At 41.2% G+C, this 26,369-nt stretch overlaps 1 protein-coding gene across 1 annotated transcript in view; it reads right to left on the bottom strand.

The window, feature by feature from the left end:
* tet2 (tet methylcytosine dioxygenase 2) overlaps window positions 1-22,371 on the bottom strand; it is a 32,278-nt gene extending 9,907 nt beyond the window's left edge. The window contains exon 1 of the mRNA XM_074629272.1: window positions 21,823-22,371. The gene's annotated coding sequence lies outside the window, so the exon portion shown is untranslated. The remainder of the gene's footprint in view (window positions 1-21,822) is intronic.
* Between the last annotated feature and the right edge of the window lie 3,998 nt (window positions 22,372-26,369).

The raw sequence follows: 26,369 nt of genomic DNA, 5'->3' as shown, positions 1-26,369 counted from the left end.
GAGATAATACAAACTGGAGGTCATCGCAGGACTATGTTGGCTCACAGTGGACTGTGAGTCACCATGCTTAAGTTAAACCTACACAGCTAACCAAAAGGTGTCCTGAAGGTGTCCTGTGGTCACATTTTCAGTGCTCCAGTATCAGGAGTGCATGGCAATGTGTGTGTGTGTTTCCTTTTTGAAGGCCTTTATCTCAAACTGAAAACTGTGACTTCCTGTTATGTGCTGTGTATGTGGATAGGCCAAATGCTTACTGTCACCTATACAACTGTTCTGCAGGTCAAAATAAAAGAGGGATTTAGGGAAAGCAATGTGACTGCAGTGTTCTGAAACAAACCTTTTGGTTTCAAAAATGTCAATCAACCATTTGGTGTTTGGTTTACTTCCATAGTGGGAGGTTTATGTATATTAGGGCTGCAACTAACAATTATTTTCATTGTTGATTAATCTGTCGATTATTTTCTCGATTAATGGATTAGTTGTTTAGTCTATAAAATGTCAGAAAATGGTGAAAAATGTCGATCAGTGATCAGAGGAAAAAAGGAAAAAAGAGCACATATCAGCAGCTTCTTGCTTCTTTTCAGACAAACACAAACACACGCATCAGACAACAGCATGTGTTTCAATCCCTTCTCGAGATTCTGAGTGTTGTGTGAAGAACTCTTTTCATCTGAATTTGGTTTATTGGTTATCATATTAAAAGGACAGAATATATTAAAGCAAGCATACGTCTAGTTGATTGAAGGCAGTAGGATGCAAGGCTAATGTCCCAGATGGTAGATGGGAGGAGGAGTCGGCTGCTCGTCAGCTGTTCGGTCGAGGTATTCCTCACCCTGAACACATTGTAATGTCAAATATGCAAATACAACTCGGTTCTCAAGTTTGAGGCCTTTTGTTATCCGGGCTCAACTCTCTATGCAGAATATAGACTCACTCCCACAAATGTTTCCCACACTGACTTAATAATCCTCATAAACTTCCTTTCAAACTCTCTGATTTAAGTAAATGCTATTTGTTGGAGGAGCTGAATGTAAATTAATGTAAAGACTTCAAAATAAGCAACATATAGGTGAATATTTCACATGGTAATCTAAATAAGTTTGATGTCTGGTTTCAGTAGAACATTAAATGTATATGATTCGATATAGATAAGTTGGCCAAACTACGAGAGGAGCTAGCTTTTAATATTTATAACTGTAATAAAGTCATTTAATAAAGTAATAAAAGTGATGTATGGAAAATAAGATCTCTACAGAAGGTTAAGCAGCAAACAGAGCGTATGGTTTCATTTTTACATTCCCCTCTCTCTCTCTCTCTCTCTCTCTCTCTCTCTCTCTCTCTCTCTCTCTCTCTCTCTCTCTCTCTCTCTCTCTCTCTCTCTCTCTCTCTCTCTCTCTCTCTCTCTCTCTCTCTCTCTCTCTCTCTCTCCGCTGCCTAAAGCGTATAGATTCCAGTGATTCCACTCGAACATTGATTTCTGCCTGCCTCCCTCAATTATTAATGCATGTCACATCCGCAGCATCTGCAAAACAATTGCAGCGCGCAGGCACAAAGAGCCGCAGTCTAATCCATCATAATTATGAGCAACTCCTGCTGATGCTGAAGGAATGGGCAGCCGATGAGCACCGAGAGGGGCCCAGATTCAGTTTTAAGTGTTAAAGTAAAAGAGTGTTGAGCGTTAAAGCTCCAGAGAAACTGATTGTATGTAGATTCATGGTTGGCACGGGATGAAGGGAGTTCAGATGTCCTTATTACAGTTTATATCACAAAACTTCAGTTTGTCCTCAATGTTAAATTAGCATCAAACAAAGTATAGTCACGTTTGCATCTTGCACGTGTCTTTTCTGTTTACTGCCAAATTGTGTTTACCTGCTTTTGACGGTTTAAAAAAAGACACTCTCACACAGATTGTCCATTTCTGTTTAGCCAGTGGTGATCAATATCAAATACACAGCCACCATGCTCGTTCCTGAGCGTTGTTTTCCTACACATGTTGATGGCGAGAGAAGATGCATTTTCCTGACTTTAATTGGTGTCCTGAGGTTTTGTCCGCCTGCGCACAAGCATCCCTCAGCCACAACCAGCCTCTACTATGAATACTCACAGGAATGTGGAACGCTTGGCTGGGTTTGAAAAGTATGTGAGCCTTTTTGATCATAACATAAGATGAAATCCAGTAGTCCGATTCCAATATTTTGTACTTTAAAGTCAACATATGTAATTAATCAGCCATAAACAGCCTTAACTTTCACTTAGCTGCCCATATAAGCTCATCCAAATAGGCTGCAACTAACTATTTATTTCCCTGTTTCCCAAAGTTAATTAAATTAAAAATTGATTATTATTATTATTAAAGTAGTTGGCGATTAATTTAATGCTTAACAACTAATCGATTACTTGTTGCAGCTCTACATCCAAGACATTTTACAAATGCAACACAGATAAAAACAAGATACTAATGAATTTATAAAGCCTACATTCATGTCTCTCATATGTCAGTTTTCAAACCTTTGTGATCAGGTTGAATGATATTAAATGATGATAGAGGTGCTAAATGCCTCTACAGTTACTACAGGCATGTGATGAAGCCTTCTGTCATACCTCAGATCATTTTTTCACACTACATGACTATTGGTCAAAATGTAGATACAACTTCAAATAGTTTTTTGTAAGTGGTTTGGCACTGCATGGTGTCCAGTAAATGGCAGTGTACGAAAAATGTGTTCATCGAGGCAATTTAGGTTCTTGTTAGTTAAAAAGACTTCCTGCTTTATGTTCTTGGACATTTAGATCAGCTAAACACTCTGTATGTACTTAAAGTAAATAATGTCCTTGGAGCTCTGAGTGAAGCCTCGGGTCACAACTGCCGGCTGCTTTGGTAAAGTTCAGAGAAATATGCTATACAACCTTTGAAAACATAATTGGATCCAGCTTTAGATTCCCACAAAAGCCCTCCTGTTAATGCGAACCTACTATAGGCTCGCTATAGGCACTGACTGATGTTTGGGGGGAAAAAAGGAAAGAAAAAATGGCTAAATATTTGAGGTACTATGGCATGTTTCATTTGGCATGATCGTGCTCTATCATTGGGCCTGATTATCACATCTGGAAGCGGTTACAGCTGCTTATGATTCTGGCAGAAGAGCTGTCGTCTTCAAACGACATGTTTTATCCAAAGCCCGATAACCTTTTTTTTTTTTTTTTTTCTCAAATGCTTGTATAGGTACAGTATCCATTTCAGCCACAACATGCATGGCCCTTTAAAGAAAAGTCTATTAATCATGTCCATTGCTTCATTCAAGAATGACTGTAAACATTTTTAAGGGTCAGTAATAATTTGCAATTTGTGGAAACATCTCAAATATAAATTAGATTTGACTGTACAGAAGGGTAATATGAGTTAGAAAAATATATATTTAATATATTCAGCTTCTCTGGGGTGACTGTAGACCGGGCTGGTTTGCAAAAGTGTCTTTGGAGGTCTTAAAATGTAGCACCTGCAGCATCAGATGTTGTGAATTTTAAGTGAAAAGTTCTTCCAATCTTCCAACCAAATATTTGTTTCTTATTTGTTTTTTAAAAAGTTGCCCATTTCATACAGTAATTCAAGACCTCAAGATACTGTGCACTTTCAGTATTCATAATCAAGTTCCTCTATGTCCAAACAGGCCATGTGGACCATGAATGAGGCAAAATAAAAAATGTTGATCGCGTCCCAGTCGACCGCCCGGACCGAGACAACCTACACGGGAAACTGTCAGGCCAAAGCTCCGCACAGGCCGGCGAGCTGGTCGCAATAATGACATCCTTCTCTGTGTCAATCACCCCTCCAGGACATTAGCAGCCCTCCAGACCCCCAAAGTTAGCGTGCTAAATCTCCCACTAACGAGCCAAGCTGTTACAAGGGTGTCTGGAAGCTCCCGCCGTTGTCACAACAGAGCAGCCAGCTGCCTGTTAGCAGGTGGAAGAGGGAAAACAAAGACAGCTCTCAGGTCAATGGCTGGGGAAAGGAGCCTGAAAGGTGTCTTTTTATGTGTGGTGCGTGAAGAGCAAGCATCTCGCATCCCAAATACCTTTAACTTTTTAAGAAAGACTGCCTTGTTGTGAGCTTGATGGAAATATGTTTTCGACATTATCCGGTTTTGGACGGGTTTCATAAGCCAGATGAGTAGAGAAGTTTATGAAACTTAAGAAGAGCATCATGCAAAGATAAAAACTGCTAAATCAACTAGTTTTTATATGCAATATCACTTGAATAAAACTAGTTCAGATGAACAGTTAGAAGGATTACACAGAATTATTTAGTTTATGTCTGATTTATGCTCCCTTCTTAAAGTCTTTAAGGGAGGATTTCTTAATGTTGTAGTCAGACTACAGACTGTCGTCTAATATCTGGGCGAATGTAATTAAAATGTGGAATAGTTGGGTGCCCCGGTAGCTCACCTGGTAGAGCAGGTGCCCCATAAACCAAGGCTGAGTCCTTACCACAGCGGCCCAGCGTTCGAATCCGACCGGCGGCCCTTTGCTGCATGTCATCCCCTCTCATATCCGTCACTGTCACTATCCCATAAAGGCAAAAAAGCCCCCAAAAAATAGTCTGTAAAATAGCGTGAGACAATGTAAGACTACGTCCACTAAAAGCAAGTTGGGGTAACTCATTAGTTATATTCAGACAGCACTGGAACCAGCAGACAAAGAGTCTCGAGGCAACAAGTTGCAGAGCTAATCTCTCTTTTGCTGCTGCCAGACACAGACGGATGTAAAATGCCACAGCGGGATGCCGCCACCAGTATCGTAATCAGAAGCGACACTGAGCCTCTTTATGATTATGTCAAAGTTATTAAAATTGAAATGTGTTATTTTGACAAATGAGTGCGAGGGAACCACGTGGGAGCTGTGAAACGCGCACGCCTCCGTTTGATGAATGGCAAATGGTCTTCGCATCCCGGAGACGTCTTCATTCATACAACATAACATTTGGATGTTCTCATCTGTGGCAGATCTGCTGATTATATAATGTGCTGTTCGGATCATTTTTTTCTGTTTTTGTGTAGCAAATTGTGTTCGCAATGAAATGAAGAGGATGAAATGACATGAGGTGTGATCGGTCATATACTGAAGAGAGTTGTGCAGAGTTACAAGCTAATTTATCAGTCTTGATTACTACGTGGCACATTGACCTAAAAAATTACTTTTACTTTGAAATGTACTTAATGATTATTTCCCCCTGGATTTGTAATTTAAGCTTAAATATTTAAAACTTACTGCTGCACGGAGTTATGTACAATAAATCATTAACATTAACGGAAAATAACAAAATACGCAATTAAATTAGGAGATTAAAACCTCTTTCTTTCTGCAGTACACTCACTAAGAGAACATCAGTTTGGTTTGAGGGAAAATGAGCTAAAAGGAGTAACCTAATGCTCCCACCTCTCTGAACTCTGTCACATATAAAGCATCTGATCCTTGCGAACGTAACAATGAGGTAAGCGAGTGAATACCACTTCCCGGCCCCATGTGACTACTCCTTTGTTTTGTCTGGCCCTCGGTGCAGTCTGCAAATCAGTAACTAAGTCAAGAGGTGAACGCCGGCGCTAAGCTGCTTTCAGCAGGCTGCTCCGTTCCTGAGGGACACTCCAGGGTTTACCCAGGACCGAACGGAGCCAAGCAGCTTGTCACAGTTGGATACACCCACACTGACAACAAAAAAAAATCTTTGCAAACCCAGAACAAAGCCAGAGATCCCAGCTGAGTGTGCGCCGCCTGTCAGCATACAAACATACAAACACATACACACACACCAATCACACAATGTTGTAAGTCCAGCTTTGGCCGTGTCTGCTTTAAGAGAGTGTTGGCCGCTTGCTCTTAATTATTTATCAGGCGTGATTCACAGGGAGATCTATTTTTGCTCCGGAAGTAGAGCACTAAACTAAACCAGAGGCACAGCCTCGCAGTGGCTTTAGTGTGGACGCCTGCTGGAAGTTATAACGCTTTGATCTATTTTGGTTTTCTTTCTAGTAGCTAATGTCCACCAGAGCTCTGTTCCAGTTTATGATATGACTCAGCTTGCTTGAACTGGACTCCCAACAAAGCTTTCTTTCCCTCCAGAAGTCAATTTCTTTGTCTCTGTACGCTGTTGTTTGGCTTCTCTCCCTCTCCCACAGCCTCACCTCCAGCCCTCTGCCCTGTAATTACACTCTATGTCCCTCTGTACTTCTGTCTGCTATCATCCTCTTCAGTCTATCATCTAGCCTGCACAGTCATGATCGTGGCCACTAAGCGCTGTCGTAGTTATTGCCTCTGTCGCTATGTATTTGCTGGCATTTATAGATGGTGAGTTGCTTTAGTGCTTTGAAGCCTGGGGGCAAGGGTGGACTCTTGGACACAGTGTGACCAGTGTTGTAAAACAATGGACACAGTTTGCACAAGAGTCATTTAAAAGGGCAGCAGTTAATGCACATGACCGTAGAGCCTTATTTTAACAACTAAGTGTCTTGTTTTTTAATATAACTTTGCTTTACCAAATGCAACTCGTTTCTGTTTGTCCATCGACTTGCCAAAAGATCATCTCTTTTTGTCAAAACTAGAATATAAATCATAGGTGTTATGGATATTTAGTCCTATTGCCTGATGCTTTGTCTTCACAGCACTAGTGTAACAACCTTTAATGCGCCGGACTCACACTGTGTTTTTGTTATTCCCAGAGAGAGCCAGTGAAATATGAGAGCTGCCATAGTAGATGGGGTCTATTTGGCGTGACTTGGCAGCCGTATGTGACATTCACCACTAACGACAGCTGCTGGGAAACTCAGGTCTCTGCACTTTCAGGTTGAGGCCGAGGCAGCTAGGCGAAAGAGTCCTGCTGTTGTGTAGAGAGAGAGAGCGAGAGAGAGAATGGGCGGTGTGGAGCAGCACTGTAAATCAAACACACACTTGCCAAGCCGCACCACTGTTTTGCAGAATAGTCTCAAGAATAAGCCATAATCTCAAGTGTATATTTCCTTTTCTTTGCTGATTTGGGCCTATTCACATGTTCCTGTTTGGTAGATAAGAACATGGAGCATGCGTCCAGTCCAGAGACTATAAATTTTCAAAAAACCCACATGCCTCAAGAACTGAGTCATATCAAAGTATAATACTAATATTCATTGTAATATCACCTGACTACTAGGGGTGGGGGAAAAAATCGATTCACTTATGTATCGCGATTTTGAAATTGATTTTTTAATGCCAGAACTGATATACTGTATTTGCAACGTTGCAACATAGTTTAATTTTCTGGATTAATCTTTTAATTTAGATATTTTACAAAGTAAAAGTCCCTAGAAGAATATGATTCAACTTTTCCCCATGGTATAGTGATAAAAAAGTGAACAAAAATCGCAATAAATCACAATATCGAATCCCAATATCGAATCCCAATACTTAAAAATCGCAATACATATCAAATTGGCACCCAAGTATCGTGACAGTATCGAATAGGGAGATAGGTGTATCATCCCAGCCCTACTGATTACATATTATAAATGTAACTAACTGTAACTCCACTACTATAACTCAATGCTAACGCTATAACAACAACAACATAATAACATACAACACTGAACCAACTGGGTTTGTTTACAGTCAGTGTTAACAAAGTCAATACTCAATATGAACTATCGCTTGCTACTCTGACTTTGCTAGTCATTTAGTCATTTCACCCACAGCATTGCTACCACTTTTATTGATCAGAATTAACATAGCTTTAATTTAAAAAAACAAAACAACAACTGATAGTGTTGGTAGTCTACTGATAATACAAACTGAAATCCAGTCTTGATATTTGTTTAATATGACTGAGACTTTAATTTAATTGCATATGAAAGTATCAAAACATTATTAAAAGCCATCTATTGGGAAGAATTTCTAAAAAAACTAAGGCTTATTTCTAGTGGTGTACTTTTTTTTAAATTTCTTATGCCTCTATTGTGATTTCATGCCACTAACATACTAAAAAATGTAATTCAAACTCTTTAAACATGGTGTAAAATACACCAGGTGAGTATATATAACTGAAAGTGATTCACTTTGTGTATTAGTGATATGTAGACATTAACCAGGGACCTTAGTTTTGTGTTGCTCATCTCTAAAGCAGCAAAATTGAAACATATGAGCCTCATTGGAAATGTTAGAGGAGATGAACTAACCTCTCACTTCTTACTTAACCAAACGTTAAGACAAACCGTGACAGGAAAAGGGAATGGAGATAAAACTAAGTCTTTGTTTATAACATTAATTTTGGTAATGGATATTCAATGTCAAAACATAGAAGGATTGTAATGGCAGTGTATGCTCACATACTCGAGTTCAGACTGCACTAAGCAGAGCTGCGAGTGAAACCTCATCCTTAGCAACCCCTACCAGTGTAATTAGGTCAGATGACTTGCATTCTACAGTGTTTTAAATCCCTCCCGTAAATATAGAGCCGAACCCGCTGCTCTGCAAACCTCATGACCTCTGACAACATTTTCACAACTCTGCATTCCAGCTGGCTGCGTAAACAACAAAGATGTTGGCTCGAAAACTCTTCAGGATATCCTAAAGATCATTATTAAATCTGAAACTGAGTTGCTATGTGGGAACCTGAAGGTGCTAAATGCACAATTTGGAGCATTTTTATTGCCTCTGCACAGCTCTCAACATGGCGACAGCTGAGCCGGTGGCTAGCAGCTAATGGTGCTAGCAGCTAATGGTGCTAACAGTGAAAACAACGGCATCAGTGCTGACAGAGCTAACGGTGTTAACCTGGAGGGGGAAATGAAGGGTGGGTGCTAAGCTGCCGGGACAGCGTTATCAGCTGTAACCGTCATATGAGAGCAGTGCTGAGTGGCAGCTGTGAGCTAACCAGTGGGGCACGCTCACATGCACAAACATGTACTAAAGCCGCATTTCCACGTACGCAAGGTACGGCTCTGCTCAACTTGACCCACTTTTGGTACCAGATCCTTTTCTCTATGCCGTGTTCCCACTGCGAATAGTGTAGGCAGGACTCTCAGCTGATCACTATAGCGGCGGCGCATGAAACTGACGTGACACCATCTTCATCTGGACACTCGCTGAATCATTTCAATGGCAACCAAACAGAGGAACGTCTGCACTTCATCAATTGTACGACGTAGTTTACAGAGCAGTTTTGAGAGCTGCCATTTTTTTAAATCTGGGTCGAGTGAATTACAAATTTTGTTGACGGTAGCTTGGCTATTTAAAAATTGGCGGTTTTGAGCAGGATGTCCCGTGTCATGTTAGTGATGATTCCCTCTGACCAATCAGTGCTCTGCAGTGTTTTAACTCCAAAAACTCCGAGGTGGTACCAGGAATGGAGCGGTTCTATTGGTTCCATCACAACTTTTGCAAATGGAAACACAAAAATAACTGTTCTAATGTGTAACGAGCTAAACTGAACTTGGTGGAAACGTGCCATACATGCATACGCGGCTGGCTGGGTTATGTCAGCAAAGCACAGAGAAACTTAGATTACAACACACACAGAGGAAGAGCGACTTCATTCTCTGCTCAGGTAGACATTACTCCTCTATACCTTTACATAGAAAATAGCTGTTTGATGCTTTATTAATGCTCTGGATATCGTATAGAGCACCTTTAATCATACATGCTACACCTTTGACCTTAGTGTTATGGGTCCAGCTATCAAGACACAGCCTGAACAGTTCTGTCGAACACAACAAGAGAATTCTTTATGCACACACATTTGCCTGATTTAAGGCAGTGTTTAATTCTTCCTTAAGACATCTGTATAGACATTATGAATTACGACTGTTCATGGCATATGGCTAGCATATGAACTGACTCCACTGGGGAGAGTTTTGGGGAAAAGTTTAGGGGGAGGACTGTAAAGTCTGGAAGGTCAGAACACACCAAGTCATAAAGCACAATGTGAAGTGAAGTGCTAGTAGCATGTGTTGTTACTGACTGCTGTTACTATAGGACAGATGTTAACTCATGTTCTGCATCTCACTGAGTCTCTCAGTCAGGCACGTCACACTTGGGATTTATGTCACATGGCACGTTCATGCAGTGCGTACAATGCACCTCACATGGTTGCTCGTGCCTTCTCTCTCTTTCTTTCTATCGGTCTGAACATATGACACTCCACCCTGGCTAAGAAACAAAAGCCCTCTGTGTCTGAAGTCACTTTTATAATCCTCCGAATGTACATGCTAGCCAGATCACTGTTAAGTTTTTGTCGGGCTGCTTAGATCTTGTTGCTATTCTGTCACGTGAGCAATTTGTGGGATCTACACTCAGAGCTGCACAGAGAGAGGAAATATCTAAACAAATTAAACATGAAAGTGAAATCCTGACCACAAACCCAGATGAAAGTAGACCACACACACTGGTCAACGCTCTGACTGTATCTCGCCATTCCCTCATTTGTCAAATCAGAGCAACACGTGTTTTTCTTTTCCCTTAAAGGAACAGTGTGTAACATTTCGGGGATTTATAAGCAGAAATGGAATATAATATTCATAAGGATGTTTTCATTAGTGTACAATCACCTAAAACTAAGAATAGTTTTCGTTAACTTACAATGAGCCCTTCATATCTACATAGGGAGCGGGTCCTCTTCAAGGAGTCCGCCATGTTTCTACAGTAGCCCAGAACGGACAAACCAAACACTAGCTTTAGTTAGAGTCTTCCACATTTTTATGTTACCTGAAGGCCACCGTAGTTCTCCGACACACTTGTGAAACTGCGTTTACGTGAGCAGCAAAGTGCAAAACCGTGGTACCACCAGCCGCCGTCTGACTTCCGTAGCTCCGAAAGTAGTGTTATTATGGTGAGGATGGCCTCTGAGCGAGGCGAACTGCGTTATCCCGGTTTTGCACTCGGCAGCTCACGTTACCGCAGTCTTGGAAAGGGATGAGTGAGTGGAGGGGTACTCAGTTGGTTGCAATCTGCAACCACACCACTAGATGTCGCCAAATCCTACACACTGTACCTTTAAAGGAATAGTTTGACATTTTGGAAAATGCTCGTTTGCTAACATGCTTGAGCATTGAGATTGACACCCATCTCATGCCTTAACCATAAATATAAAACTACTCCAGAAAGTCACTGCTCTCGGCCAAGAAATAGTTTGGCACATTACCTCCCGTAAAACCTTGTCATTGTTATACTTTGTTTTTTGTTAGGATTAAACTAATGAGATATATTGCGTTAATTAGTGAGATTTAGCACCCGATTCGACTGTTATCAGGCCATGAAATAGGCGTTATCGCTCGCTATATGCATCAGAGATGTTGGTCATTAGGGCCTACTACACCTACTACGTTGTAAAAGTGAAAGCGAAACATAAAAGCAACACGTTCTAAAACCTAAAACTGAATGAAACGTAACGTTTTGAACACAAAAAAAGAGCTTCTTTAGGTTTAGGCAACAAATCCACTTAGTTAAGTTTAGGGAAAAAGATTGTGTCTTGAATTAAAATAACAATTATAACGGCGGTTTGCTCCTGTTATAATTACTATGGTCACTGGAGGTCGCTGTCATCTTCTTTTATTCCTTCATGTGAATAGATGATAAAACTGACTAGTGGGTGTAGCAGGGCCCTACTGACCCACTTTTATGATGTATACCCACTGATAACGCCCCGTTTAGGTTCTTGGCTAGCTTTTTCCACCTGTTTCCAGTCTTTGTGCTAAGCTAAGCTAACCTAAATAATAATAGAAATGTCAAACTATTCCTTTAACACTACAAGACAATCTGAAATGTTAAGGTTCTTTGTTTTAGATGGTTGTGCACCAACTTTTATTCCCTAAAGGTTGATCCATCTGTCTCATGTTTGGGGCGTAGACAGCTTCTGTTTTAGATTAAGATGTGGCGATCTTTTGTATTGGTCACTGAAGGGTTGCAGACACATGTGAAGGTTATTACCAGGAATGTAAAAGCTTGAGGTTCTGAGTCTGTGATGTGACTCATGTTGCTTCCATTAATGACAACAAAGGACGCTGCGTGAGGAGGGAAACTGACTTAGCATTGTACAACCTCAGGACTATTTTTTTCTGTCAGGTGGAGGAGTGCAGTTTCCTGTTGATGCACTCTGTGGCCTAATCACTACACTGTGATGTAAAGATGGCTGCATCACATGACAGCCTGAAGCAACAGCTCTGTTTTTCCTTCCCTCTGCCTTCATGGTTGACCAAAAACAGTCCAGCTCTGCAGGTACAATCAGCTTTTCTGAGAAACTGAATGCTGATGAACAAATGATTCACTCTTTCAATTCAATATGAAATGAAAATGTTACATGTCAATGGGATGCAGTTACATTTATCTAGCCGTCCATCTTTTCCAATGTGTTTGGGGATTTTTAGTGATGTATGCATGCAAATACAAGTACGTGCTATTTGGTATCTTGATTTTCTGCTTTGAATCTGGAGACAAGATTAATAGATTACAGCAGAAACGCCGAGGATATACACTTCTGTTTGTAATTTCTTCCCTAGAGAGCCTCCTCCCCCTCCTTAAGAAGAAGGGATCTGTACAATCTACATTGTTCTTTATGTCTAACGCAAGACAGATGTGGCCGACTTGTGGAGATTCCCACTGCAGTCTCTGTGCTTCCACAGTGTTTTGTCTCATTGCTTTCTCTTCTCTTACTGTATTGTGACATATCTTAGGTTAATTTGCACTACTTAGCATTACTTTATTTAATTTCTTTGTTTTCCATTCATTCCATTATCAGTGGAGGACCCAGGAAACCAGCAATGTCTCATTAGTATCGGTTTGAGTGAAGTTTTGGGAATATGGATTAAAGCTACAGTTGTTAATCTTCTTCAAAAAATGTTTTTATTATATTAGATGAAATTCTCATTATATCCCGACAGCGATCAATAAATCAAACACTGTGACGAACAAAGAAAAAGTCTGGTATCTGTGTCTGTTACAGGACTGTAATACGCCCCTCCAATCTTTTCATTCATCCCAAATTTAATGATTGAATAGCTTACTGCCTGTCTAACTACCTGCCTGCATTGCACAGATTTAGGGACTTTTGAAACTAGTGCTGCTAGCTACTTTCATTGAAAAAGAGTTGGCATTGGTTGGGTTTTTTGGTTGGATCATTTTTTTTTAAATATAGCATATTCTTTCAGGTTTCTTAAGATTACCAACCCCAGCTTTAACTATGCAGTGACTGGTGAAATCATTATAATAATTCTATGGTTATAACGTGTACCACAAGTTGTTGGGGAAAGCCTCAATTCTAGAGTACAATTTTTATTAGGTTATGTGAGCGTACACACGATCTTAAAGGAGATATCAATCTATTTTTTCTATTCATCTTTCCGCTAAGGCAGCTGAATCTACAGAAATTCAGTTTTGAGAATTCTTACTTTTGATCAGCCACAACAAGATAAATTGGTGATTGATGATATGGATAGCTGACTGCTGGAACGCTGGGGTTTCAATGTGGGATCTGCACCTTTTCCTGTAAAGACTTTACAATAATTGTGTTACCATAAACTTTATTATATTTGTCATATACATACAAGTACATACACGATATTTCACCTATTCATTTAACCCATCCTTTGAAGCAGTGGGCTGCTGTGAAGCAGGGGAGCAACTTGAGGTTCAGTGTCTCACTCAAGGACACTTCGACATGCAGACAGGGGATCAAACCGCCAACTTTGCGGTTAAAAGACGACCACTCAACAACTTCTCAACGACAGTTTAGCTGGAGAGTGAAGCTGAAATAGTCAAATAGAAGACAAACTGGAAAAATGCCTTGTACATCAGGGCCATAATAAGAAGTGCAGTTCTTCTTTGGTTAACTGGTGGAGCTCCCTCAAGGTAAAAAGATAAACTGAGAGAGGGGAAAGATTAACTGGCACCATAATAATTTGCCATATCCAAGGGCTCACAGCCATAATTAAGATCAATGTCAAAACTAATCCAAGATTGTTTGATAGTATTGTACAGGGTTCAGTGGGCTCAGGAAGCAGTGGACAAGACACATCAAATACATTTACTCGTACAGATCCACAAGGTCTGAGGAATATACATGTCAGTGATTTATGGCAGCCTATTAAGGCTAGACCGGTTTTGTTGCGTCTACTTTTCAAGGGCGAGGCTGCACTGGCTGAACTGTTGACAGTTTTAAGTTGACTCAGTCTATATTGTGGATCCAAAGCTCTTGCACTAATGGACAAAAATCCTTCAGGATCTTCCTCTTGTGGTTTCTTTTATAAATAAATAAGGCAGTTCAAGTTGTTGATACAAACTGAATATGATTGAGTTTGAGAATATCGCATGTATTAGTGCTTTAATGCTTATGGTGCTGAATGTCTGAGTAATACCTCGTGAGTCAGTAACTATGAAGGAGGTTTTGAGCGTTATGTTAACTGGAAAGGTGACAGAAAAGTTCTTTATGATGACATTGGTATGAACAACTCAACAACCTTTGTTGTCGGGGATAAACCCCGCCTCTGTACGTTTCTGATACAACTTGTTTCGCAGGTATTCTGGGAAAACAGTCAAAGCACTCACACCCAAAACATCCTGCTGGTATATTACACATTATCTACTTAAATCAGTCTCATCTGCTCTGCATTTTATCATTTTTCTGAAAATGTTGCTTAAATTTGCTTAACAATAATAATAAATACATTATTTTTACACAAGAATATGATAATTTGGCTAGCACTGAAACCCCCTCACACAACTGCTGATACAGGCAACAGTGTCATAGATCAAATCTGTAAACCATTAGCCTTCCCTCCAAAACCTTTTCAGTGACACAGTGCCTTGCGTGCAAGTGTAGTGTAGACCGTTTCACAGAAGAAGTAAATCCTGATAGTAAACAGCAGTTAAACATTAGCTTAGGTCTGACTTCATAAACCTGTTAATCTTCATTTTCCCTGTTTAACCAGCACAACCCGAGAAGAAACTAAGAAGCACAATGTGCAAAGCTTACACACACAGAGTCTAAACCTTTTTCTGTGGCTTCAAGCTGCATCACATGGAGACTCTAATTAAGAAATGGGCTTCTGAGCATACGACCCCACCAACCCGACCCCTCACACTGCTGCTTCCTTCCAACCAGCCTATCCCCTTTCCCCCCTCCAACGCTTTGTCTATGCAACAGTCAATATATCTGACTAACTTGATGAACTGTGCGCAGAGCAAAGTTAATTTCTCTCAGAGTGCATGGTAGCCATGGCGACCATCTTATGAGCGCTCCAAAGCCCATCTGGTCTAAACATTACCCCGGCACGGCTGACTGCAGAATAGGCTGCTTTGCCGCGGTGTGCACATGTGCTTTACGCATTGATCCCGCCAGTAAATCAATAGCGCCACATATTCAGAAGCCTACATTTGAATTTGTGCGGATCAACACCTTTAAATGTGCCTTTTTAGAAATGTTTTGAGCTTGAAACATTTCTGCCTCACATTTCTTTCTGAATTAAGGTTGCACTATTTAAAATCTAATATGTGTTATCTTAAGCCTTTTTAGAGCCTCACCAATAAAGATGTTGCTCTTAGTTGAACCGGTAAGACGAGGAATACTTTTATGCTGACCTTTTCCCTCCTCATTCATCCTCCCATCCACTACAATCTGGCATTAAATGGAAAACTGGTACACAAAGCCAAGTGATGAACAAACACTGATTCCCATGTTGTCCTCTAGCCTGCGAGTCTTGGCATGTGATAAGCTCACAGGCACATTTATTTAGCAAATATTTCCTCATGATCCAAATCCAAACCAGCTTCCAATTAAACAGGAAGCGGAGGTGAACAGTAAACAGAGCAGAGGGAAACATTATTATAGGAGGGAAATTAAAACATGGCAATGGAGGAATTCTAAATGGGCAGATTTATGGAAGACTGAGCTTCAGATGGTGGTTTATTGTGAACAAAAAGCAAGGTACGTTTGGCAATCTCCACTTTCTTTCTTCTTGTATTCATCAAACGTGAAGCCAAAAATACATTATAGTAGTGCCCAGAATAACTTTGAATAAAGCATATTTGCTCTGTCTCATTTGTCATCTGGAAAGCGAATGTGGTGATATTCTTTCCCTCATTGGTTTCTAAGCAGCCTGACCTAAACCGCTGTTGCTAAGCTCCCTCTTTCCCTCCACCGAGTGGGAGGCACGTGACTCATTGAATAGGAATCACAAATCCATCTGAGTGAGGGATATTTTCTGTGATTCATGGCTCCAGTGTAAGAATGTATAAACTCTTTTGACACCTCAGCAATTCATAAAGGAGGGATGGTGATTTTAAATAGTAATTATTGAGTTCATGGTCTGTGTATTGTTTTAGTATTTGCTTAAAGACTAAATATGTATGAGCTTCAGGAATCATCAATCATGTTCTGCCACACAGTTTTACTACACAGGAACTGTATTTGTACCCACCACATGTGTAAGACTCTTATTTTGGTAGGGAGTTCCTATCCATTCACACCCATAGCTAAAATCAGTCTTTGAAACTTTCCCAATATAAATACATATATGGACGTAAACCGGTCTGATTGTCACGGAGCACCACCAGCTGCTGCACTCGTACATTCCACTTAGGAAACCTAATATTGAGCGCGAGCCACTCGAAGCCCTCAGAAGTAGTTAGTGATGTCATTCAGAGCCTTTGGTAGGGTTACGCTTCTAAATGACATTCAGGACCAGCTGTCTTGTCTTTGCGCTCCTTGCGCAGACAACAGGGGGCCATGGGGCCTAACCTTTTCAATGACAGCTCCTCGCAGCAAAACCGTCCATATCTGACAGCCATTTTAGAAAGAGGGTTAACAGCCATCAGAAGCGGTTGTTTAGATCGCGGCGAACCCCATTGAGATTGCGGAGCTTTGTTGATCCCGACAACAGGAACATTAGTTATGGAAACTGTTCTAATTAAGCCAATCTTTTTTGACAAGCTATATATGAAAAGTGTCTCCTCTTCTGGTCCTTTTTTTCCCCCTCAATGAACTTTTTTCAGGATTAGACCTGTGACGAAGCCTCGTCATCGTCACAGATTTGATTTAACTGGAACTGACTGACCTCTTTACATTTTGACAGGAGAGAGTCTTAAGGGTAAGATCCTAGCATGAGGTTAGGTCACTTTTCAAGATCTGTTAAGGCATATTGACAGCCTGTGTGCAGGTTTGCTTCTTCTCCACGCATTTGTTACGCCTACGCTTGAAAAGCGACATCTCGGCTGGTAAGGAGGCATCTTTCACTCTCCGATATGGAAACACCAGCGCATTTGTCTGCATATTTTCCTGTTGACTGATAATAAACAATCTTTTTTACCCTCGCTTTCAAGAGTTCTAGATTTAGCGCAACTTAATTTATTCAGAAAAGATGATTTTTCTTTTTTTTTTGTATGAAACCTTGGAAATATTGCCATTTTGTTTTCATGACCCAAAGCTGCAACTGTAAAGGGAGTTTATAAAATCATCAGAAAAGTTTACAGCCAGTTTAATCTTCGGACCTTCACCTGTGCAGGAGCAATGCGCTGTCATTGCAGCATCAACATAAGAAAAGGCCTGCTCTCAGCTTCGCCACGTTCCTCGAGCACAGACGCTGCTGTGACTGGAGCTCTTAATTTCCTTTTTTTATCCTTAACTTCTTGTAGCGGAACCGGCGAAAAACAGCATTCAAGGAGATTGTCCAAGCGTAGTAGAGGCGTCCCGGCGAGAGGCGGGAAGGGATGCTATTGGCTCTGGGGGCGATTGCGTAACATCTCACTCGCCTCTCTCTGTGTGCGGAATGCCAGGATAGTGTTTGTAAACAGAGCGGCCATGTGCGTGTGCTCACGTGGAGGAAGCTTTTGAGTCACTGCCCTCGCTGTCTCACCCCCGAGGTAAACCCTGACATCGATACATGCTCACAGAGCCAGCAACACTCCCTCCGGCCCCGTGCCACTCAAACAGAGCCTTATCACTCACACTCCATAATTACGCCTCGGCCCGGCAAACAACGCACGGCCTCGTGGAAAAAGAAGGCCACGAGTCATAGTCCGGATTCACAGTGGATGCGGTGTGGCAATTACTTTTCGTATCTCAGACTCATAAAAACGTAATTACTATTACACACTTCCAGTGATGACCAATAAATCAGTTGCAGGCCATAATCACATCACCGTCTCTAACAAGGTAGCGCCTTCATGAGATGGAAAGCAAAAATTCTTGTTGGGGTTTGGGGTGGATCTGGAGTGGCAATTATTGATATTTTTTGTGATTTGGCTTCAGTTCATTCTTTTGATTTATTTTCAGAGCACATAACTCCCTTGAACCCACGATGTTTTGCAGACATAAAGAAAGTGATTCACAAGTCAGAAGACCGTTTGATCCATTCAGCAGGCTTCAGATAAATCCAATAAATGGTAAAACCCACACAGATATCATGCTAAATAAAGTGGCACATGGCATGCAGTTCTCTATCAAAACTCCACAGGAATGTCTGAGCTTATTCAACCTTATCCTGCAGGTCCTAATTTGCTTCCATCAACGACAAAATTCTCCATGCTCTTGCACTTTCTGTGGCAAATTCTGTTTAAAAACGTGCATAAATGAGGGACTACATTATGGCACTGAGATTCCATTGCAGAAACACTTGATTTTGCTGCTTCTCTCTTGCTCTCCACAGAAAAACAACCCCCCCAATAGCAGACAAGAGGGAAATCAATATTGCAGAAATCAATACAACACTCAGAATCTCGCCATTTTGTCTCAGGAAAGCAGTCCATGCTACAGTATGACTGACTAGCCAGCAGGTAGTGCAGTATAAAATGTCTAACCTGCCACTGGGCCTGCTCCTCTGTGTCATTGTGGGTGGAAATACGATGCGTGGGCTGGACAGAGCGGGGTCAGAGGTGAGGGCTTGGGTAAGGGCTTGGGTATTGTAAGTGGACAGCATTGTTGTGCAACGCTATGGCAACTGGACATTCTTCCCAAAGGTGATATTGTCTTTGCCTCTGGGAGTGACATAAAGGGGACTTACGGCCACGGCGAAGGAGCAATCCAACCGCACGGCTTTATCTGTAGGTGTGGACTGATGAGAGAAGCTATGTGCATGTGATTGATCTATATGGCCCTTCCCCCACTCAGCTCCCCCCCCCCCTACAGGCCCATTAATGTTCTGGTGCCTTTTCAACAGCAGCCACGCAAGAGGCTCATGGAAACACCTCCAGTAAGATTGTGTGCTTATATTTCTTAATTTTAGAACGTGGGCATTGTTATTCAGGTCAGGATTAGCATTTGTAAATCCTGTGAACAGTGCAGCCGAACACAAAGGGGAACACAAATTGTACAACCACACCGTGACAACCATTAATAATGTGCTTTCAGTAGCAAGCAGAGAACTGGGTTAGATGCAATCCATCCAAACTATACAGCAGATATAGTGATGTTTAATGTGCTAAGGGAATAGTGAGAAATAAAAATAGACCACTTGATACACAAGATACAGAACTACTTAGTTTGAGCTGTTCATTTTTCTATTTTTTTTCTCTCTAGTTAGCTAAATAGAAACAAAAAAATCAAACTGGTTTGACCTAATCTAGTCTTTCACATGGAACATTATCCACAGTGTCTCCACATCGTGAACCGGGCAATGGGATCTGTACACACACACACACAAAAGCGTGGACCACCTGATCTCATGCAGTCACAACATACTTCATGAGTACTATGGAGAAACACCCCTGCTTGAGCACTCGTGTTGACACGGCGCAGTCAATGACCATGCTAGCCATATCAAAACACAGCCATGCCGTTGCGTCAGAGGGGTACACCGCCATTGTTGGTTTCGAAAGTTTCCTGACAGCTCACGAGGACTAAGAATGGGACCCACAACAAGCAGGTCATGTTTAGTAGAGAGTGTGTGTACTGTAATGTCAGGGCCGCGTACGCAACCACAGACATGCAGCATGTAAACACAAACATTTTAAAACAAATGCGTAATTCAGAAGGGGAAAGGGAGCGTTTGGATGTGATAGAATAATGTCCCTCTTTGTCTGCCATCATCAGCTGTTCACATAAAAGATTGGTGATTGTCTTTTAGTCATTGGACAAGCAGCTGACTTTATTTTGACTTCTTCACCTTCTCTATAACCCCTTTTTATCCGCATATTTCACTTAATGTCACCGTTAACTTTCAGCTTCAAGTTCAGAAAGCCGGAAACTTCCGCAATCTGAATTCCTGCATTGCTCCTCCAGACGGCTTCCACCGTTAAATTACGACGGCCAATTTAAGGTCAGTCATTATTCTCCACCTTGCAGGCACGCCTTTACGCTGCTTTTTACCTGAGGCCATACTGTGGTTACATTACAACTGTAGTCAGTAGAATACACAAACCCAATACACAAACCTAGGGGAGATCAGTTATAATCTAATGGGCCATTCAGATGTTAATCTTACCAGTAAACACTTAGTGAATTCAGGAAAAAAAAAAAAACTAACAACCAATTAGCTATTTGAGATAAGACCTGATGTCCTGCTGAATTTACATGTTGTTATCATGTAACTAGTGTATTTCTAAAAAATGTGCATAGTAACACAAAACCCTCAAAACTGTCCGGGTATGCAGGCATTTACCTCACTGCTATCACGCCATTATTGTAGTTTACCTCTCTATCTGTGCAGGTATTAGGTCAACGTGATTACAGATCACACATAGAAAAACCCAGACACATTCCTCTTTGTATCTTCAATAATCTATTTGTCAATAATAGCTCCACTGCAGTCTAACTGTTGTGACCTTTAACTGCTTATGCTCCATTAAAAACATTCAATCCAGTCAACTATTGGTTTGGTTTCTCAAAGAAGTTGACTAAACTTCTAGGACGTTTGTTCCTGTTTTCTGGCAACAATCCCCTGTTTAGCCTCTAGTTAAATAAAGAAACCTTCTCCAGAATGACCATTCTTGTTCCCCCAGTTAATGGTGCAGTAGGATTGAGTTTCATTTCCCTCAGAGCTTTCTGACCTTGTCTGCCTTCACTACACTCTGCCACTACAATTCTCTTCTCTTTTTGCTTCTCCTTGGGATTTGGCTTTGTGTCTGTGTCTTGTCATTCAGCGGTGAAAGCAATGAAAGCTGATTAACAGAGATACACAGAGCCAGAAGCTATTGCAGCTCTACTGCTGTGCAGACACACTTACTGCTGGACACGTCCAGGTTGGACTTTTACTCTTCTACATATATACAGTCTCCCTCCTTGAAGAGCACAAACAAACACATACACAGCCACAGATGTGAAAATGAGAAGCTCCAGGGGGTATCACTGCCTGCATCTTAACCTATTTAGGAAAAAATATCATAATTGTGTAATAGCTAATAATTACACATAAATGTTCAAAAATGTGGTTCAAACACACTCATACAAAAACACACATATTACACAATCAAACACACCTTTAAAAAAACATGTGCCTCATTTAAAAAAGCAAGGTTGAAATGTTGAGGAGAGAAAGAGAGCATTATGCAGCCATTTAAATTATGCTTAAAGAAAAACTCCTGAACAAGCACACACCATTTCCTATGATGCGTTCAAAAGCAGCAAGAATGTGGAGTGAACACACAGGGAAACACAGAAGGTGCCTTTTCAGATTCAGCTGGCAGAAAAAAAAGAGAAAGAAAATCGTCAGCCATGTTGGAGTAGCTTTATCTAATATCCCCTCCTTATTATGTTGGCTCTTGCTTTTACGCTGGGGGACATTTGCTATACCTCGCCTGATACAAAAGCCACCATAATGCACCCAGTGTTAAAGGGGAAGAGTGTAAGCAGAGTATTAACACACTAAGCAAAATCCTCACCTCCTTTTTACGTCCCTCCACTTTGTAGAAATTCCAACAAACCGTCTGGATCTCCTCTTTAACAAATCCTAAAGGGCAGCCATCTTGCCTCCTTCTGTTCTTCTATGAAACAGACTATCCTCCACATCAATATTCATGGAAACCAGTCTGACGTCGGCTCTCATCATCAGGAGCCCGGGTGTCGCTGTTTTGCCGGCCCGAGAAGCACACTCATATGTGGCTCTGGCGTTTAAGGCAGCAGAGGCGCAGAGTAGACGAGATGTTGCCGTGGGTCAGAGGGGGGAGAGCCTTACTTTGCTGGCAAACTCAAATAATCACAAAATCACTTTCCTGCTGAGTCCTTCCCACACAAAGAGACAGGTTTTCTTTCCCTCCTCTGCTCCCTCCTCTTTTTTTTCTTCTTCCCTCAGCCGCACACAATAGTGAACACTATGATGGCTGCCCTGAAGCACTGGAGTGGATTCAGTGAGCAGGACAGGACTTTACCCCCAGTGCACTTTATGTTGAATATTGCACTGGCCTCAACTGTCTGAGTGAGGCAGAGCACAAGATGCCTCCACCCCCTTCCTTTAGTCAGACAGGAAGCCAAGTGACTCAGGGTTTTTCCCTCCCTTTTCACCCCGTCTATCTCGGCTTCCTTCTTTCATTTTCTTTCTTCCTCTGTCATTGGTTAAAGAAGTTCCCCTGTTGTGTAATCGCCCTCGTTTTTTGAGAGCATTACAGCAACAATCAGAGGTGGCCAGCTTGGAGTCCAACCAGTTGAGCAATGCACTCGTTTTCCAACGGCTGCGTCTTATTTTGGCACACCTCAGCCGGGTTTGGCTGGCTCATTTTTAGAGTGTAAGACAACTCTTTAGTCTGCATACAGGCAGCATAACTTTGCTTCATGTGTCTGCCAAGACCCACCTCCTGTTGACACTGGCCACGTGGGCTTGGAAGAGATAGAGAGAGCAGTGTGAGGGGCTTTAAAAGAGCGATTTAAAAAAGACAAATTCGGCCCGGAAAGGTTGTTGGAATAACACAAGTAAAAATGTGTTATAACAGCGAATGTACTGAAACGTCTGCTGTGGTTTTTGTTGTGGGTTTCTGTGCTTCTTACATCCTTATGCAGAGGATGTCTGAGGTTTAGTTTGCAAAGTGTGTTTGTTTTTGCGTGTTTAATTTTAAAGGTCATAATGTCACAAACAGCTCCAGTGATGTCAGTAATACAATTTAAGAGAATGTTTTTAGTAAAAAAAAAGTATGTAGTATTTTGAAGCAGTATTGTGTTCATTATGTGTGATTTCTTAAGATATGGTCGCAGCATTAACCCCCCATTCCCTTTACTATTTAATTCCTCCTTCTTTACTTTACTAACAGGTGGGTCTTGTCTGAAAATAATCTGCCTTTAGCAGCAGTTCAGGCTTAAAGGGAGACCCCACCTCTTTCCCAGCAGCCCCTGCCTAGCTGCAGTGACATTTGTTGACTCAATAGTTTCAGGCTCAGAGCAGAAAAGGAGATTTGTTTTACACATGTGGGGGAGGGGAAGAGGCAGAGAGAGAGAGAGGAAGGAGGAGTCACTCTAGCTGCAACCCAGATCCTGTAAAAGACAAAATAGAGCCATTCACATTAGGTCTGTCTTCTTTCTGTACATAACCTAGTTGTTACTCAGGTGTAGCAGGTTGTCGAACTGCCTTTAAACCACATTAAACAGTTGCAATCAAGTCAAATCGGGTCATTGTTGCTGCAGAGAACAGTCCTCATTGATTTCCTCTTTAAACTGATCACAAGGGAGGAGATAGAGATTAAAAAACAGACAGTTTTGAGAGGATTATTGTGATAAAAGCTGCAAAATATCAGAAATAAGTTCCCGATATTCTGAGTGTGCATGGACTACTACAGCATACAGCATTTATTATGCATCCTACTGTTGTGTCAGGCTAAAATACTATAAATTGCAGTTAGTACAGTGTTGAAGTAACTGAACTGATATGAGAAACAGCTCTATTATCAAGGCTGAATATTTCTGGAGTTTCCAGTGGACTGCTGACAGCTGCGTGTTTATGCTTGTCTGATGTTAATCCTTGTTTGCATAGACCTAGGTAACGTGAACTGCAGCTAATATTAGAGAGCTTGTGACCACAAAATTTAAATCCCCAGATGAGTTGTGAAGATCCCAGAAGTGAATGAATGAAAAGCCCTTATTTCCCCCTCTCATCAACTGCCACCAACAAGGCAGTAAACTTACCGGTGCACCAATGAAGTGTCCCATAGTGATCACCGCTGCAGGGCCTTCAGTGGTTGTTTGGACTGGTTAACTTCCTCTCATCTCTCTGGCTCTGCTCACTCAGGCCGCCGCTGTAAAACAAGAAAGTCAACTTGTAAATGACATTTAAAATACAACTGGTGTCCATATTGGATGTCTCTACATTCAGATAGCTGCATTAAGGCTCAAAGTCAGGGCTGTCAAAGTTAACACGATAATAATGAGTTAACACAAATTTGTTTTAACGCCGCTAATTTCTTTAACGCATTTTCGCAACTTGTGATTTTTAGTTAACCTCTTAAAAATTCGACGGGCCTCCTAATCCATTAGTACCAACCATGTCATATTAGCTTGTATGCAAGGTGAAATAACGCTCCAAAGTTACGCACATTTTTTTTTTTTTTTTTAGATTATTTTTTTTGGGGGCATTTTTCAAGCCTTTATTTATAGGACAGTGGATAGTCTATAAAAGGGGAGAGAGAGAGAGGGGGAGACATGCGGAAATGGCCACAGGTTGGATTCGAGCCCAGGCCGCCGCGGTTAGGGCTCTGCCATCTGAGCTATCGAGGCACCCGTTACGCAAAATGTTGGCGTGGAAAAACTGTCATGGCCATTTTCAAAGGGGTCCTTTGACCTCTGACCTCAAGATGTGTGAATGAAAATGGGTTCTTTGGGTACCCACGAGTCTCCCCTTTACAGACATGCCCACTTTATGATAATCACATGCAGTTTGGGGCAAGTCATAGTCAAGTCAGCACACTGACACACTGACAGCTGTTGTTGCCTGTTGGGCTTGATTTTGCCATGTTATGATTTGCGCATATTCTTTTATGCTAAATGCAGTACCTGTGAGGGTTTCTGGACAATATTGGTCATTGTTTTGTGTTGTTAATTGATTTCCAATAATAAATATATTCATACATTTACATAAAGCAAACATATTTGCCCCCTCCAATGTTGATAAGAGTATTAAATACTTGACAAATCTCTCTTCAAGTTACATTTTAACACATAACAGATACAAAATGTGCAATTAATCGTGATTAATATTTGAAATCAATTGACAGCCCTACTCAAAGTACAGGTAGCTTTTGATATTCTCAGGCAAAGAGCTTGTATACTTTTTGTTCTCTGAATGAATTTATTTATTTGTTACTGTTTAAATGCACAGGGGGTTTGACTTGAAGCCACAGCACTCCCAAAGTTAGGCAGTTAGGTGTGTGTATTGCCAGCAGTCAGCCAGAAGATCTATCCCCCTGAAAGCTACTGTATCTCGTAAATCAGAGATTATCTCGTCATTCCTCTCACCTTGTCACATTTCAAAGGACTAGAGGCGTGTGCCGTCACCTCGTCTGTAAACACAGAGCCGTGGCCTCATGCTGACCCGGGGTCATCAAAATTCAGGCACACTTGCCACTTGACTGATTTCACACCTAAAGATGCCGATGAGCATTAGAGACTGTTTTTCTTGTGGGCTCAGCGCTCTTGTTGATTTACGCCAAACAAAACAAAGACAGGATCCTAAACTGGCTCCTCAGGTCAGAGATCCAGGCATCTGGTCTTAAGATCTGTGTCACTATAAGCCACGAGGTGGTTTATAGTCCGCCTCCCTAAACAGGCTGCGTGTTGGCCATTTCATGAAGAACTGTGGTGAAGCACGAGTTCACATTATCAAGCTGGGTGGGGAAACCAGAGTGAAATGAGTCATTCTTTTCAACGTTTTTACATGCCATGTGTAGGAAATGTAACTCAGTAGTCAGAAAGTCTACTGGATGATGAAATTTACAGTTTCATGTTCAATTACCAGCATCTTATGGGTGCATGAGGCTGCACAAGTAGAAAAGATTAGAAATCTGAACTGAAAAACTGTCCTTTTGCAAACCTGAAATGTGAAATCCGTAAAGGAAATGTAAAGTTCTTTGTAACCTTAAGTTTTTTAGATTAATTAAGCACAATATTATAATCTGTATTTAAGGAACAACTGCCTTTTCATCTCTAAATTTGAATGGAGATGCTGTGTTTTTCATGTAGAGCTCTATGATTGTTCTTGGTTGGTTGATGTCCCCTTCAGGCCATGTCCACACTAATATACTTTTATACATTTTGTCCACCAAAACAAATTTTATTCAAAACTATTTATTTAATTTTATTATGGACAAGGAAACATATGATTGTCATGTGATCTGACTCAAGTGGCTTGCACGTGCCCATGTGAAGAGCCTTAAATACTTTTCTATTGTTTTGTTATTTCAGTGTAAACTGGGGCTGTCAAAATTGGCCAAAAATGACATTTGAATATGTG

Source organism: Sebastes fasciatus, chromosome 3 (assembly GCF_043250625.1).
Source record: "Sebastes fasciatus isolate fSebFas1 chromosome 3, fSebFas1.pri, whole genome shotgun sequence".
Classification (NCBI taxonomy): domain Eukaryota; kingdom Metazoa; phylum Chordata; class Actinopteri; order Perciformes; family Sebastidae; genus Sebastes; species Sebastes fasciatus.
Note: the sequence above shows the minus strand (reverse complement) of the source record. Positions and strands in the feature narration are given on the sequence as shown.